Source organism: Gambusia affinis, linkage group LG01 (assembly GCF_019740435.1).
Source record: "Gambusia affinis linkage group LG01, SWU_Gaff_1.0, whole genome shotgun sequence".
Lineage (NCBI taxonomy): Eukaryota > Metazoa > Chordata > Actinopteri > Cyprinodontiformes > Poeciliidae > Gambusia > Gambusia affinis.
Window position 1 is genome coordinate 42,525,015 of NC_057868.1, and position 6,235 is coordinate 42,531,249.

A 6,235-nucleotide genomic window follows, 5' to 3' on the forward strand; every position below is an offset into this window, starting at 1 on the left:
TGGCTGTCTTATGTTAATTTCATGAGGTGAAATTAATTTATTCTGGTGAACCTGAATGTGAATGGGATTGTCGTGTCACTTACTGATCTGGTTATGCTCAAATGATCTAAATGCTGCTCTCTAGAAACTTATTTTTTTTTGAAGACCGTTTTGTCACACAAGAAGCATTTTTCAACAGGCATCATCAACACAGCCACATACAATTTAGAAACATCTGGTGCATAGGTTTCAACCAGTTAATTTAGCCACCAGTTAATCTATAACCTCTGACACTAAGGACAATAAACACACTAATATACTTGCACATAAGGTAAAAACATCTGTGAGAATGGATAAAAAATGTTTAGATACTTAAATAGCACATTTTTACAAGAAATATGTCAGAGAATATTGCCTAATGTTAGCCACAAAGTTTAAAGAGTAAAACTCACCTTTGTATCTGAACGTATGAGGTGTGCATCTTAAAACCTTTCTCCAGCTTACTCGTTGGGGCTTCGGATCAATGTACATGATTAATTGTTACCTTGGACAAGCCCTGTTAACACCCAGTGTAAAGTGCCATCATCAATGGATCGGAAACGATTGAGCCGTTTTCCTCCGAACGCGGAAGCTGACGTGTAAAGAGCGAATTTACAATTCAGATGAGTTGCACATCACCTTTTCAACCACAAGATGGAGACATTATGTAGTTCCTAAACTTACGCCAGCTTGCAAAATTATTGAGAGATCTTGAACTTTTCGCATATTTTATTTTTCATAAGATTAAAAAAAGTCTGGTGTATTGATTCATTCGTTTAAAATAGGATAGGTTATAAAACAATATTCAACAGAAGCTAGTTGGAGATTAACAGGAAATGGGGACAGTGACAATACTTGCCTATTTATCACTGAAGATACTCCATGTTCTAGCAACATAGAGTATGTTGACATAGAGTAACATAGCAAATAAATCTTTGTTGGCCACCGGCATCTACAGCAACTCTTTGGAGATATTAATATTTCATTTTAAATCTCCAATGTTAAAGTTAATTAGGGTGTTTTGTATAGTTAACATATTTTAATAAGAAGTTAAAAGTTCGAAATAAGTACCTCTTTGAATATTTGTTTTAGAAAAACAGCAAAATTGTTTATATGAATTTAATGTTATTTTAATGTTCATGCAAGTAAGTAAACAGACTATTTTATAATGCATTTAATTTTGGCAAATAATCCCAAAAAATGCGTGCATTCGGAGAATGAGCCCCGTTCTGTTGAAGCGTTTCATGCATGGTGTTTGCATTCCTCTTAACGCTGACAAATTCGACAAGCGATCCCCAAGCTCTGTTCACATGAACGTCTTAGCACAAGCGGAGGAGCGCAAGCCGAGGCTGGGTTTAACCAGGACACTTTCTGCCACGGGTCCGGGGACTTTCCCCTGGGCAAGTATATGAGAAACTAGGTTCTCTGTTTGTAGCCCAGATTGCAAACCTTCTGAATGCCCCGGATGAAGAAGAACGATGACTACGGCTTTATACCGGACAAACCTGAATCTACTTACTATTGTGGTTTCACTCAAATTTCTTTTTTTTTTCTTTGCACTATGCTGTTATGTTGATATAATGCAAGTTAGTACCTGCTATATCTTTAAAGACAGTAATGATTTTCAGTTCAAAAATACGAACAAACTAGCTGATATCCGTGAGGCATCATGGGAACAGTGAAGTTTCCGTGGTTTCATCATGCACAGCATACGCAAGGCGCATAACCGTTAACGTCACCGACACATTGTGAGTGGCGTCTTTTTTCGTTCAAGATGGTTCTGTTTTAAGAGCTTGTTTTTGTTACCTTTGATCATCCAAGTAAATGTCGTTAAGCTATATTTTTTTCAAGATCTAGCTCTTGAAATAAATGTAGTATTAGGCTACAATATTCATTGACATTTTGAAGTGAGGTATTAGCACAAGTTCCTCACATACTGTGAGGAATTAGTTATTCTGTTAGGAAGAAAACTACATAAATTAGGAATAAAGGAAAACAACCCAAACATTTGGAAGCAACTTCAGCTTATTAATTAAATGCAGTATATTTAATCTAACTTAGGTGGTTTTAGAAGTTAATGAACTTGCTTGTATTTTAATTCACTGATATGTGACTGTTATTAACAATATTATTAAATCTTAATGGTAAGGCATAGTAGTGTTTAATCAAAAATGAATCTGTTGTGAAAACTTGCCACTCACAACATGGCGGACGAAGTGACGTACCTTTTTTTACTGTACAATGAAGTCAATGCGGTGTCTACTCAGTTACCATGTATCATTAGATACGAAGCGTCCATATGTATAGTTTAATACTGTTCCACAACAGCTGTCGTGAACGTCCAGAACGACTTAGCTTATGCAGGTGACTTGTCTATGACCCGGTTGTTTCGCTCCCAGCATGCATTGCTGTACATAAAATCTCAGAAATATTTATCTTTCTGAGTATTAGTGACTAATAAAGGTAGAAAACGAAGTTATACTGTCTCTATTACATTACTCTAGTTATTTGTCTTTCCTGACACATTGTGTTTAAAAATCGGTTTTGCACCATAATCATCTCTTCTCTGCAAAATCAGGGTTATATAGCCAAAGAATACATCTTCCACTTCCTGGTGTGGGAGGAAGCTCATTGTAGAGGTCACAAACTGAGTGCTCGTCACTCTACCAATCACCTCGGGGAAGGTCTGAGACAAGAGCCAATAGTTACCCTTGCAGGGTATCACCTGACAAAGGTGAGCGTGTGAACAGAAATAATTGGTCTGCGCTTGCATGTCTCACAGGAGAAGCCAGGGGGAGCAACTTCCCAGCTCGCCTGGTGGATGTGGTGCTAGTCGCGGCTTGGAATCACTCGCGGCTGGCGAATGAGTGCGATGTATGAGGTGGGGCACAGCTCCAGAACCCAATTCAGACTACTCTCCCCCCACACTTTTTAAATGCTGATTCGCTTTTGTTTGGAATAACTAACTCAGAATCTATTGAATCAAACTAAAAAAATGAGGTTATTTGCAAATTCTGTTGTTTTAAAGATGAAATAGAAAACAATCATAAAATAATAAATGTATGCAGCACAGTTTTCCAAATATTTGTACTTTTTATTTAAAACATTTTAAACTTATAAACACGTCACCTCAGTTTGCTTACTCAATGTTTGTAAATTCTCATCATTTTCATTTTCTATCCCTTCATAGAAAAAAAATTCTCCACCCACTGACATTTCTTTCTGTTTCATGTTTCTTTTCATCATTCTTTTCAAGTACAGCCTCCGCTCCAACAGAACCTCTCTTACATTTCATGCTGATTCCCCTCTGCTTCTAGGATCATTTTCAATCATAATACTCTTCTCTATCATCTAATTATTTTTTTCAGTCTATCAATACTAAAGTACAAAAATCTAGCCCACCTTACTTTTGTTTAATAAACTAACATGCAACCAGGACAGGAATTGTTTTCTGGTATGTAACCTCCTAAGAAAACAGGAAACGTAAAATTTGTTCGCGCTGAATATGTCAACTTGAATTTATTCAGATCAGTCCCTTTGGCACGGAGGAAAGAAATCCTTCATTATCTTTCTTCTTGTGTCATTTTGAGCCAGTGCTGCATCATAAGTGTGGATGCACACAATTGAGAAGACTCAGAAAACCCCTTCGAATACCAGAAATACATTTTCTTCCTCAGGCTGTGACACATATGCATATATAGATAGCTATACCTCCTCCATTTCTCCACCACAGAGTGTTGCAGTTTTAGCTGCTGGTGTGTGACCACGGCAATGTGTGTGTTCACTTGTAGAGAATCAGAGCAAATGCTTTCCACTTGAGTTTGCTTGCTTTCAACATCAATACTCCCTGACAGATGACCTCAATTTCCCTCTTGCACACAGCCTCTTCACACAAGGCATCTTGTTGTTGAGATTATTTTGCTCCCAAACACATCTCGCCTCGTCTGACCTCTCCAACAATCTACGCCACCACATGCAGGAGCTCCAAGCATTGAAATGTTACCACCTTAACCCGCTGATGTCATATTGATGTGTACAGCAGCAGAAGCTTACAGACGTTCGTCATCAGCTTAAAAATCCTGCTGATGTTTGGATTTTAGTTGTTTTATATTTCACAGAGTGGACGGATAATTAAAAAAAACATGATATAAAAAACAAAATTTGCTGAAAATATTTTCTTTTATGTGAATTATAGATGTTTGCTCATATATGTGCTGAGGATAATAAAAGGGGGAAAGAAATTGTTTGGTTGATTATTTATTTTATGGTTTCTCTTTATGCTGTTGGAAAACCTGCTTAAATGGTAAAAATATACTGGTGGGTCAAGAAGCAGATTTAAGTATGCGGGCTGCACCCATAAAATAAAATAAAATAAAATAAAATAAAATAAAATAAAATAAAATAAAATAAAATAAAATAAAATAAAATAAAATAAAATAAAATAAAATAAAATAAAATAAAATAAAATAAAATAAAATAAAATAAAATAAAATAAAAAACGCCTCTCGCCCGGGACGCAGCTGGAGATAGGCACCAGCAACCCTCCCAACCCCATTTAGGGAAGAAGGGTGTAAAGAAAATGGATGGATGGATGGAAATAAAAAACTTGCTAAATCAAGTTTGTACCCACCTGACTGTATGGCTAGTGTTCCAGCTAGTCTGATGTTACTGAGTTACTGTAAAGTCTGAGGTGCAACCGCTGAGGCAGAGTCAGATGGACTGAACATAACGTCCCAGCAGTGTTCTATTGGATTTATGTTGCAAATCAGTGACATCAACACCTTCATCTTCCAGGAACTGCCTGCATGCTCTCGCCACATGATGGTGAACATGTTCCAAGCATGTAGAGAGCTGTGTGTGTGTGTGTGTGTGTGTGTGTGTGTGTCGGTGTGTGTGGGTGTGTTCCTGCATGGATATGCCTCCCCAGATTGTGACTCACTCGCCACCAAACCGGTCATGAATGATGATTCAGGCAGCATAATGATCTCCGTCATTGCACCAGACCCTTTCACATCAGCTACATGTGAGCTGGTTAAACCTGCTCTCAGCTGTGAAAAAGGCCAGACATAAGTAGGGGAGCTGCTAATTCTGGTTTTCCATAGTAAATATGAATCCGGTTCCACTGTGTTGAGCAGAAACCTGTTTTTTTTAGTGTTAGGTCAGACATTTAGGAGTGCTGGAGGTCGTTTTGCTGGCCTGTGACAGCGCTCTACAGCAAACCTCCTGGCAATGGAAACATTTTTTTGTGAAATCCTGGAAGACCTGTGTAACCTTTGTTGTTTACACCTTGTCACTGCCTCAGGCTATCAGCAGTGACAATGACCCAAGCCAAATGTAAAACTATGGGGGGTGGGGACTCCACCTGTAGAGTCATTCCTTATTATATCGTCTCACTCTTTCCCCTGAAGTGGAACTATCATTGATTTCATTAACACAAACCGTATTCAAGCTGACTTAAACCCGTCTGCTGCCATAGATCAGATCATTGTCCTGTGTGTTGGTTTTACTGGAGGCTATACTATGACTCTTAGAGTGTTACCTACATTTATTTCCAAACAGTAAATCCAACTTTACCAGTTGTGTGAACTACCAGAAGTTCAAGCAATCTGTTGTGAATTGCAGCTATTTCCTTATTTTATCATCCAGCCATTTTGGATTTACAGTTTGTGTTGGAGTTTTTGAATTTGGTTTGTGTTTGTTCTTTATGTTTGGTGACTAAATAAATAAAAAAAAACAAGCAAACAAAAAACAAAAAAAACAAATGCAAAACTTAGTTCTGAAACTTAATTGTGGAAAGGGAGGTGATAGTTAAAAAGTTTGAGAGTCACTGATGCAAATTTTATTTCAAAAGCCAGAAAAGTGTGGTGTGATGGTCCAGACATCCCTGCAGAAGCCCCGCTGCCACTGAGAAGAAAACAGCAGCAGGAAGGGATTATGATGTGAGATCTAAAGTGGCAGAAGCTGTGAAGTCTTCCTGCCTTCATTATCTAAACTTCCAGCAGTTTCTGTAAAAAGAAAAAAAGAAAAATCTTTCCATTTACTTTACCAAAGATGAAAAGCCTGGGTATTTCTTTCTTCCTTTCTGTTCTCACATATTGCAGCAGGTAAACACGTTCACAAATATGACAAAATATCAAAATTACTGCAGAAACTCCAGCATAAAGTTTCAATTTACCCTTTTCTTCTCATCAGAAATCAAAGTATGTTGTTATTCCTA